The sequence below is a fragment of the Lontra canadensis genome, unplaced genomic scaffold, assembly GCF_010015895.1.
Source record: "Lontra canadensis isolate GAN:19392208 unplaced genomic scaffold, GSC_riverotter_1.0 scaffold56, whole genome shotgun sequence".
Classification (NCBI taxonomy): domain Eukaryota; kingdom Metazoa; phylum Chordata; class Mammalia; order Carnivora; family Mustelidae; genus Lontra; species Lontra canadensis.
The window spans coordinates 2,992,762-3,003,942 of record NW_022631050.1 but is presented as its reverse complement, the minus strand read 5'-3'; the positions used below and the strand labels follow the sequence as shown (position 1 = coordinate 3,003,942).

At 37.9% G+C, this 11,181-nt stretch overlaps 1 pseudogene; it reads right to left on the bottom strand.

The window, feature by feature from the left end:
- Nucleotides 1-4,997: 4,997 nt before the first annotated feature.
- Nucleotides 4,998-5,403, bottom strand: LOC116878166 (annotated as a pseudogene).
- Between the last annotated feature and the right edge of the window lie 5,778 nt (nucleotides 5,404-11,181).

Genomic DNA, 11,181 nt, shown 5'->3' with positions numbered 1-11,181 from the left:
TTTATATGTCTCTAGGAATGCATCCACTTCTTCCAGATTGTCAAATTTGCTGATGTATAGGTGCTCATAATATGTTCTTATAACTGTTTGTATTTCTTTGGTGTTGGTCATGACCTCTCCTCTTTCATTCAAGATTTATTTATTTGGGTCCTTTGTCTGTTCTTTTTGATAAGTCTGGCTGGGGGTTTATCAATCTTATTAATTCTTTCAAAGTATCAGCTCCTCCTTTTGTTGATCTGTTCCACTGTTATTTTGGTTTCTATTTCTTTGATTTCTGTGTGATCTTTATGATTTCTCCTGCTGGGTTTAGGCTTTCTTTGCTGTTCTTTCTCCAGCTCCTTTAGGTGTAGGGTTAGGTTGTATACTTGAGACCTTTCTTGTTTCTTGAGAAAGGCTTGTATTGCTATGTATTGCTATTTACTCATAGGACTGCCTTTGCTGCATCCCAAAGATTTTGACCAGTTGTGTTTTCATTATCATTTGTTTCCATGAATTTTTAAAATTCTTTAATTTCCTGGTTGACCCATTCATTCTTTAGTAGGACGCTCTTTAGCCTCCATGTATTTGCGCTCTTTCCAACTTTCCTCTTGTGATTGAGTTCTAGCTTTAGAGCATTGTGGTCTGAAAATATGCAAGGAATGGTCCCAGTCTTTTAGTACCGGTTGAGCCCTGATTTGTGACCGAGGATATGATCTATCCTGGAGAATATTCCATGTGCACTAGAGAAGAATATGTATTCTGTTCTTTTGGGATGGAATATTCTGAATATATCTGTGATGTCCATCTGGTCCAGTGTGCCATTTAAGGCCTTTATTTCTTTGTTGATCTTTTGCTTCGATGATCTGTCCATTTCAGTGAGGGGAGTGTTAAACTTCCCTACTCTAATTGTATTATTGTCGTTGTGTTACTTTGATTTGTTATTAATTGGTTTATACAATTGGCTGCTCCCGTGTTAGGGGCATAAATATTTAAAATTGTTAGCTCTTCTTGTTAGACCATTTAGGTATGACATAGTGTCCTCCTTCATCTCTTATTATAGTCTTTGGCTTAAAATCTAATTTATCTGATATAAGGATTGCCACCCCAGCTTTCTTTTGATGTCCATTAGCATGGTAAACTGTTTTCCACCCCCTCAATTTAAATCTGGAGGTGTCTTTGGGTCTAAAATGGCCTCCAGCCTGGAGATGCTGAGAGCTCAGGGTCCCATTCCTCAGGGTGCCCTCAGAGAAAAGCAGTCAATCCCTCCCACCTCCCTGGTCTCCAGCTGCACTCTGTGCTCACCTGGCCTGTGACTGAGCATTTCTGTTTCTGGCGCACGGCCCTGTTTGGAGTCTCCAAACCCAGCAGATTCCTGCTGCATTGCTCCTCCCAGAGAAGGTAGGGGAGTCTCAGATCGGGATTACCTTAAACTGTCATCCAAAGCACAGTCGGGCCACTGCTCTGGGAGCAGGTACGCCACAAGAGGCAGATCCAAGGAGACTCCCCTTAAAATCTTAAAATCTGGAATGTGATACCCCCAGCTTTGTTATTTTTTCTCAGGATTGCTTTGGCTATTCAGAGTCTTTTGTTCTATACAAATTTTAGGATTGATTGTTCTAGTTTTGTGAAAAATGCTGTTGGTATTTTGATAGGAATTTCATTGAATCTTGCTTTAGGTAGTCATTTTAATGGTATTTAAATGGTATTTGTTCTTCCGGTCCATGAGCTGGCAATCTTTTCATTTTTGTTCAGTTTCTTCATGAGTGTATGATTTTATATTTTTAGGGTGTAGGTTTTTCACTCCCTTGATAAAATTTATTCCTAGATTTTAAAAAAAAAAAATTTAAATTTCTTTTCAGTGTGCCAGAATTCATTGTTTACACACCAAACCTAGTGCTCCATGCAAAACGTGCCCTCCATAATACCCACCACCAGGATCATCCAACTTCCCGATCCCCCCGCCCCTTCAAAACCCTCAGATTGTTTTTCAGAGTCCATAGTCTCTCATGGTTTATCTCCCCCTCCAATTTCCCTCAACTCCCTTCTCTTCTCCATCTCCCCATGTCCTCCGTGTTATTTCTTATACTCCACAAATAAGTGAAACCATATGATAATTGACTCTCTCTGCTTGACTTACTTCACTGAGCATAATCTCTTCCAGTCCCATCCATGTTGCTACAAAAGTTGGGTATTCATCCTTTCTGATGGAGGCATAATACTCCATAGTGTATATGGACCACATCTTCCTTATCCATTCATCCATTGAAGGGCATATTGGTTCTTTCCACAGTTTGGCGACTGTGGCCATTGCTGCTAGTAACATTAGCCCATCTTTTCACTACATCTGTATCTTTGGGGTAAATACCCAGTAGTGCAATTGCAGGGTCATAGGGAAGCTCTATTTTTAATTTCTTGAGGAATCTCCACACTGTTCTCCAAAGTGGCTGCACCAACTTGCATTCCCACCAACAGTGTAATAGGGTTCCCCTTTCTCCACATCCTTTCCGACACACGTTGTTTCCTGTCTTGTTAATTTTGGCCATTCTAACTGGTGTAAGGTGGTATCTCAATGTGGTTTTGATTTGAATCTCCCTGATGGCTAGTGATGATGAACATTTTTTCATGTGTCTGATAGCCATTTGTATGTCTTCATTGGAGAAGTGTCTGTTCATGTCTTCTGCCCATTTTTTGACATGATTATCTGTTTTGTGTGTGTTGAGTTTGAGGAGTTCTTTATAGATCCTGGATATCAGCCTTTTCTCTATACTGTCATTTGCAAATATCTTCTCCCATTCCATGGGTTGCCTCTTTGTTTTGTTGACTGTTTCCTTTGCTGTGCAGAAGCTTTTGATCTTGATGAAGTCCCAAAAATTCATTTTCGCTTTTGTTTTCTTTGCCTTTGGAGACATATCTTGAAAGAATTTGCTGTGGCTGATATCGAAGAAGTTACTGCCTGTGTTCTCCTCTATGATTCTGATGGATTTCTGCCTCATGTTGAGGTCTTTTATCCATTTTGAGTTTATCTTTGTGTATGGTGTAAGAGAATGATCAAGTTTTATTCTTCTACATATAGCTGTCTAATTTTCCTAGTACAATTTATTGAAGAGGCTGTCTTATTTCCACTGTATATTTTTTCCTGCTTTGTTGAAGATTATTTGACCATAGAGTTGAGGGCCCATATCTGGGCTTTCTACTCTGTTCCACTGGTCTATGTGTCTGTTTTTATGCCAGTACCATGCTGTCTTGGTGATCACAGCTTTGTAGTAAAGCTTGTAATCAGGCAACATGATGCTCCCAGTTTTGTTTTTGTATTTCAACATTTCCTTAGCAATTCGGGGTCTCTTCTGATTCCATACAAATTTTAAGATTGTTTGCTCCAGCTCTTTGAAAAATACCGGTGGAATTTTGATCTGAATGGCATTAAAAGTATAGATTGCTCTAGGCAGTATAGACATTTTAACAATGTTTATTCTTCTGATCCATGAGCATGGAATGGTCTTCCATCTTTTTGTGTCTTCTTAGATTTCTTTCATGAGTGTTCTGTTGTTCCTCGAGTACAGATCCTTTACCTCTTTGGTTAGGTTTATTCCCAGGTATCTTACGGTTCTTGGTGCTATAGTAAATGGAATCGATTCTCTAATTTCCCTCTGTGTTTTCATTGTTAGTATATAAGATATTCCTAGATATTTTATTCTTTTTGGTGACAGTTATAAATGGGCTTGTTTTCTTAACTTTAATTTCTGCTACTTCATTATTAGTCTATAGAAATTCCACAGATTTCTGTATATTAATTTTGTATCCTGCAACTTTACTGAATTCATTTATCAGTTCTAAATTTAGCTGAATCTTTTGGGTTTTCTGTATACAGTATCATGTCATCTGCAAATAGAGGGTTTTATTTTTTACCAGTTTGGATGCTTTTTCTTTTTTTCTCTTTTCTGCTCACTACAGCTAGGACTTCCAGTACTCTGTCGAATAAAAGTGGTGAGAGTGGACATCCTTTTCTTTTTCCTGATCTTATATTAAAAAGCTTTATTTATTTATTTATTTTTTAACCTTTGGGTGGCACTGGTTCTGGCTGGGGCTGCCTGCTTGGTGTAGCAGAGCAGGAGTCAATTTGGAGAGAGATGCCTACCAAAGCAGGTAAATTTGACAGGTTGGGTCTTCAGGGGAGTGCCAGGATGGGGCATGAGGTGCTAGCAAAGAAGATGGAGAGTGTTAGCACTCATTCCCAGAAGTTTCAGGCCATTTAGGTTGGGGAGTAGGGTGGTAAGGAGAAGAGAAATGGTGCCTGTGAACACTTCTGTTCGCAGAGAAATGTCTTGCAGATCCCTTTCCCTTCTGCACATGTTCTATGATTATTCAGAAATCTCCTTTACATATACCCCAGGTAATTTTAAAACCACTGCTTCTTTGCTGTGTCTGGGCCATGTTATTTAGTATACTGGCTCTTTAAGGATGGGAACTCAGTTTCCTATTGCCCTCCTGCTTTCTAGGAGTTAAGTCCCACTGATTTTCAAACCAGGTGTTATGGAGATTTTCTTCCCAGTAGGGGTCCCCAGTGTCAGGGGTGCCTTAGCACTTCTCCATGCTTGTGATGTCCCTTCCATTTGTCATTGGTCACATGGTGGTGGGGGTGGTTTCATTCCCAACTGGGTCTCTGCCCCTCCTACCCTTTAACATGTGCCCTTTTCTCTATGGGTAACTGTGGAAAGTCTGTTCTGCCAGTCACCAGATTGTTTTCAGAGTTAGTTGCATAGATGTAGCATTAATCTTTGTGTGTCTGTGAAACAAGGTGAGCTCAGGATCCTCCTATTCCACCATTTTCTCAAAACTCCAGTGTCCCATTTTTAATGTATAATTTTATATTTCTTCTGGATTTCTTTCTTTTTGATATTGAATTAAAGTGTATTCAATAGCTGTTTTTTTCATTATATTGTTTTTATATATAAAAAAGCCTTTTTATTTAGTTTTATGGTTTTATTAACAGAAATACAATGGACACATAAGCTCTCTGTCTATTCATTTTCTTCACTGTGCAGCCTGGCATTGGGATTTGTGACTCTGATGGCCAGCTGGACTGCTGTTTCCACAGTGGCTTTGTGATTCTTGGAGGAGACATTGTGAGCAATCTCTGCATGGCAAGATTTGTTGCACATCAGGAGCACTTCAACCTCCTTGATGTTGTGGACTATGAACTTCAAGAAGCCACTGGGTAGCATGTGCTTTGTTTTCTTATTGCTCCTCTAACCGATGTTGGGCATCAAGATCTGGCCCTTGAATCTTCTGTGTAGCCTATTGTCAGTGTCTCTGGGTTTCCACCAGTTGTGCCTAATTTTGACATATCGGGCTGGTTGGTTCCTGTTACTTCTTGGTCCTCTTTTTAGTGATCTTGGCCTTCATGAGAGGTCTGAGGGTGGCCATGATGCTGAGTAGAAAATGGCTGCTGCCTCCACAGGCATCACTGAGGAAGAGACAAAGAAGCCTTTAATTTATTTATTTTTTAAGATTTTATTTATTTATTTGAGAGAGAGATGGAGAGCATGAGCAAAGGCAGAGGGAGAAGCAGACTCCCTGCTGAGCATGGAGCCTGATGTGGGGCTCAATGCGGGGCTCCATCCCAGGCTCCTGAGATCATGACCTGAGCTGAAGGCAAATGCTTAATGGACTGAGCCGCCCAGGCACCTCAAAGCCTTTACTTTTTAATTCTACTTTGAATAAATGGCACTGGTGAATATCAGGATTACATCAGAGAAGGTTAGTTGCCCAGTAAGAGGTCTTTATTTTGATGCATTCATACTGATTTAGGTCAGGCTGTCCTTGAAGGAAAAGAAGCTTGAGCGTATATTATGTTGCATGATAAGCATATGCTGATATTTGACTCTTTTTGACTTACAAAACTGACAGTTTCACATAGTTCAACTTAATTCATCTGAGTTGGATTCCTGCCTCAGGGTAGAACTATTTCAACCAGGTTCATACAGATTGATACATAGGGCAGAGTACTACTTTCACAACTTGTAATGGCCACCATAACTGCCATGGGAAATAGCTACTGGCACACTCTGGCCAGAGTGACAGTTCCACCCTATAGGTGGATCTGCACAAGAAGTGAAATGATAAGCCAGTTCCTAGCAAAGCTGCACCCTATATTCCATCAAAGCGTGTATCTCTCTCTCTCTTTCTCTTTTTAAAAGATTTTATTTATTTATTTGAGAGAGGAATGGGTGAGAGAGAGAGCACACAAGTGGGAGGAGGGGCAGAGGGAGAGGGAGAAGCAGACTCCCCACTGAGCAGGGAGCTCAGCATGGGGCTTGAGCCTGGGACTCTAGGATCATCACCTAAGCAAAAGGTAAATGCTTAACCGACTGAGCCACCAAGTGCCCCTCTATATCTCTTTTGAAGGAAAAAAAAAAAAGATTGTTAAAAAAATACCCTTAAAATATGTCCAAGACTTATGTAACAATGTCCAAGACTTATGTAACAATGAAACAAAAAACCTGCAAATCAAATAGAAACAAAAGTATAAAACCAATTTAAATGAACCACATTGATTTACTATGATAGTTTTTCCCCCTCTAAATCATGAATTGCAATATTGATATGGTGCTGATTTCAACAGTGAAGAGTCTCATGAGTCTGCATGAGTAACTATCCATATGCATGTGATCACTTGGTTTTCTCAACATTCATCTCTACTGCAAAACCTCCATTTGTGCAGCAAAGAATGATCCATTTGTCTTTTCCGTATGTGTAGATGCGGCCAACTTTGCTCTTTTGGATAGAAGTTTGACATTTTATAATTAAAAGTGCATTTCACAGTTAAAAGGTACTCTTTGGTGCCAGAGCTCTTTGTTTCTATAAACCCTTATTGAGGTTCAGAAGGTAGCTCTTGGTGATATGTGGTGATTTTCTTCTTTTTTTAAAGATTTTATTTATTTATTTGAGGGGGTGTGAAGGGGGGCAGAGAGAGAGAATCCCAAGCATACTCCCATACTGAGATCATGACCTGAGCTGAAGGCAAACACTTAACTTAGGGATTGATCTCACAATCCTGTGATCATGACCTGAGCTGAAATCAAGAGTTGAATGATTAACTGATTGAGTCACCCAGGCACCCCTATGTGGGGATCTTCTGTAGATTTCATACCTTGTGGGAGCACTATGCCTTATCTATAACATTTTGCTAGTACTAATACTAATCAATACTAGTACTAATGCTATAATATATGTAATATATAGTATATACTAATACTATAATACTCTAATATAGAGTATTTAGTAAGTAAAATGGCTAGAAAAGGGTTTTTAGTTACTATTATTTTAATAATAAATATCTAATTGAATATAAGTTCCATCTATGCATTAAATCTTGGTTGGGATTGTATCCCTCTGCTTTTCCTTTCTATACACATTTTTTTCTATCAACTATCATTAGATTAGAAAAACATTACCAAGGTTCTCTCCAAACCTTCCATCTCCTAATTGCTGACGAAGGATGATGGACTTCAGTCTTTATGGATGTGAAAAAGTTAAGTAATGACTCAGAAATTTAATAACTGTACAGGGATTTTAATATCAATTTTGCCATCTACATTGGCAACATATCACTTTATTATTTTAGGAAGAATAGACAACAGCAAACAAATCTTTTTAAAAGAAGCCTAAATTATATCAAAGATCTCCTTGTAGTAGTTTTTTTTTTTTTTTTTAAGAAAAAGTGTCCAAACTCAATTACATTGTTCTTTCGATTTATAGTTGGTGAGTAGACAAAGGGCTCTTGGTCTAAATGTTACCTGTTCCATAAGTATAAAGTAAAGAGTTAATACCTTTAAATAATTTCTGAGGGGTACTCCTCTTACATTAATTATTCAATAAATTACTGATAAATTACTGATGAAATTAAGAAATCGCAGGATTTTAAAAAGTAATCTGTGATGTAATTGATATGAAATTAGTTAATTTGGATGTTTGTAATGTATCCTTATGTTGTTATTGTAAGCTTTTAGTGACTGAAACATAGGAGACAAAAAAGTCAGAGAACATGAAATTATGTTTCTTTTTAACTCATTCATTAGTGTATGTAACAAACATTAATTGAGCATTTGGCCCTTGACCTAGATACCAGGAATGGACAACTCAGTGGCATTGCATATGTTATTTCTTCCTCTAAGAATGCCTTTCTACTAGTTCTCCATCTGGAAAACTACTCATTCTTCCAGATTCAGTGAAAAGAATATTCCCTGTACACAGATAATAATTAGTTGGTCAAGCTTCTGTGCTTTGATATATTACTTATTTATTGTATATTACTTGTATATCGCTAAATAGATGTAAGTAACACATAATATACATATTATATATATATGTATACATATATTACGTATACACATAATATACATACCAATTCAATATATCTACTAACTCAAGTGTAAACTCTTCAAGGACTTGTTCTACTATTAAATTTTTAGTATCTTTCCTTTTGCATTTTAAGGTACATTGTTTTCCTGTATAAAATTGTGGTAATCTTTAATGTCTCATTCTTTAAATGTTATGTGAGTAGCACTTATTTATGTGGTAAATATTCTTTCATTTTTATTGGCACTGTAATATCACATGCATGAGCCATAATTGATTGAGCCATTTGTCTACTTTTGGTTAATTAGGGTATTGTCAATTTTCTAGCTTTATAAATAAAGCTGAAATCCTTGAAGATAAATACTTGTCCTTATCTTTGATTATTTATTTAGAGTTAAACATTTCTATGAGTGATAATATTGAGTCACATGATATGAGCAGTGTCAAAATTCTCACCATAAATGGCCAAATGGGTCTCTAAAAAGTCCGTTCTGTGAATAATATATGAGAATGCTTATTTTACTTTACCCACCCTTACCAACCTTAGACATATCATTTCAAAAACTTTGTCAATTTTTTTTTTAAGATTTTATTTATTTATTTGACAGAGATAGCACAAGTAAGCAGAGTGGCAGGCAGAGGGAGAGAGAGAAGCAGGCTCTCCGCTAAGCAGGGAGCCCGACGCGGGGCTCGATCCCAGGACTGCGGAACCATGACCCGAGCCAAAGGCAGTTTCTCAACCAACTGAGCCACCCACGCGCCCCAAAAACTTTGTCAATTTTGTATGCAATAAATAGCTCTTTATTTTGACTGATTTTATGTTCTTATATTATCTTCTGTTGCAATTTGGGAGGAACATTAAGAGCCAGAGTTTAAGGGCAGTTGAAATAGAAAGTTGTATAAATCCAATGTGAGATATTCCCAATCCCTTTGTAATGTCCAGGAGACGCCAGAGGATGGAAAGGCTGCTATTTGGCAAGTGGGGTCTAGTACTCTAGTGGCATGGGGAAAAAACATTAGTCATGTGTAAGCTCCATGAGCAAATGTTAACTAGGGAGTCGTTCAAGTTAACATGAATTTTATAAAAAAAATTTTGAAATCTAAGATCATTATCTGTATAGAAACCCATTATTAACCAAAATTGGAAGAACAATTTCTTTTGTATTACAAATATGATAGAATATTACAGTTTGTAGGTGTGGCCCATAGTTCAAAAGTTGGGGTCCCATGTTGGTCAAAGGGTTTTTATCAGGAGCTGCCTGGGACTGTTCATCCCCTATATCCCATATGTTATCCATGTAACTCGGAGGTATCTGTTATGGTGTCTTAGTTACATTTACTTATTTATAAAAATACTGTATTTATTTATTTGACAAGAGAGAGAGGAGAGAGGGAACATAAACAGGGATGTGGGAGAAGGAGAAGCAGACTCCCCACTGAGCAGGGAGCCCTACACAGGGCTCGATCCTAGGATCCTGGATCATGACCTGAGCTGAAAGCAGACGCTGACCTGACTGAATCACCTAGTCACCCCAGTCTTTGTTACGTTTAGTACTGATGTGTATTTTGAGATTCCTCATTTAGATTAGTGAATCTCTGGTATTATTTTGCTGCCTTCTCTCTGAACAGATCAAGGCTTTTACCCAAACATTGCATCTGTGCTGTGGATAAGTTTGCTTTTCTTTTCTTTTTTTTTTTTTTTTTTTAAAGATTTTGTTTATTTGACAGACAGAGACCACAAGTAGGCAGAGAGGCAGGCAGAGAGAGAGAGGAGGAAGCAGGCTCCCCGCTGAGCAGAGAGCCCTGATGCGGGCCTTGATCCCAGGACCCTGGGATCACAACCAGAGGCTTTAACCCACTGAGCCACCCAGGTGGCCTGATAGTTTGCTTTTTGTTGCTATCTTATCACTTAACTATTTAACAGCATGATCCTTTGGGGCTACATGTAGGGCTTTGAAGTTTAATTTAATTACATTCATTTGAACATCCTGAGAAATCACTGCAGTGCTCAGTTTTTTTCTCTTTAGGCCTCTCCCCTTCATTTGTATTTGGAGGAAGGATGAGTTGGCGGAGAAGTGAGAGGGAAGAGAAAGGAAACCATTTCTCTTTTAATCTTCATTTAAGGCTTTAAGATGAAACATCAAAGAAAATAATTCCGTATCTTAATCCAAATGAACTGATTCAGCTCATGGTAAAAAGTTGATTTGTAAAAATACATTTGAGTTTTAACTTCAAGGTAGGGTCAGAATTTTTATAGGGTTGACCATATATATATATATATATATGCATATATGTGTGTGTGTGTGTGTGTGTATATATATATATATATATATATATATATATATATATACTTATGGTAACTAGACTTGGGAACTGTTTATTATAGACTTTGTATCATGGTTGTCAGATGTAATAAGTAGATAAAATCAGGGGCATCCACTGACATAATTAATATTTACTCTTTACAGATGACAAAACTGAGGTGAAATTAAGTGCAGCTAATAAGAGACAGTATTAGGCTTAGAACTCAGGGCTCCCCATTGTAACAAGAGTACTCTTCCTCTGTGTCCAGATCAGTACTTTCCAAACTAATCTGCATATGAGTCATCTGAGGATTGTGTTAAACTGTGGGTTCTAATGCAGCAGGTCTGGGGCAGAGCTTGAGATTTTGCTTTTCTAACAGGCTCCCAGGGCATGCTGATGCTGCTTATTTACAAACTACACTTTGAGTGGCAAGGCCTTAAACCCTTCTCACTTGGAGAAATAAAAACGACCTTCTGTAATGAGAAGTGAAGACAGAACAATTAATACACTTACCAGCTTATCAGTGTGCTTATTAAGTAT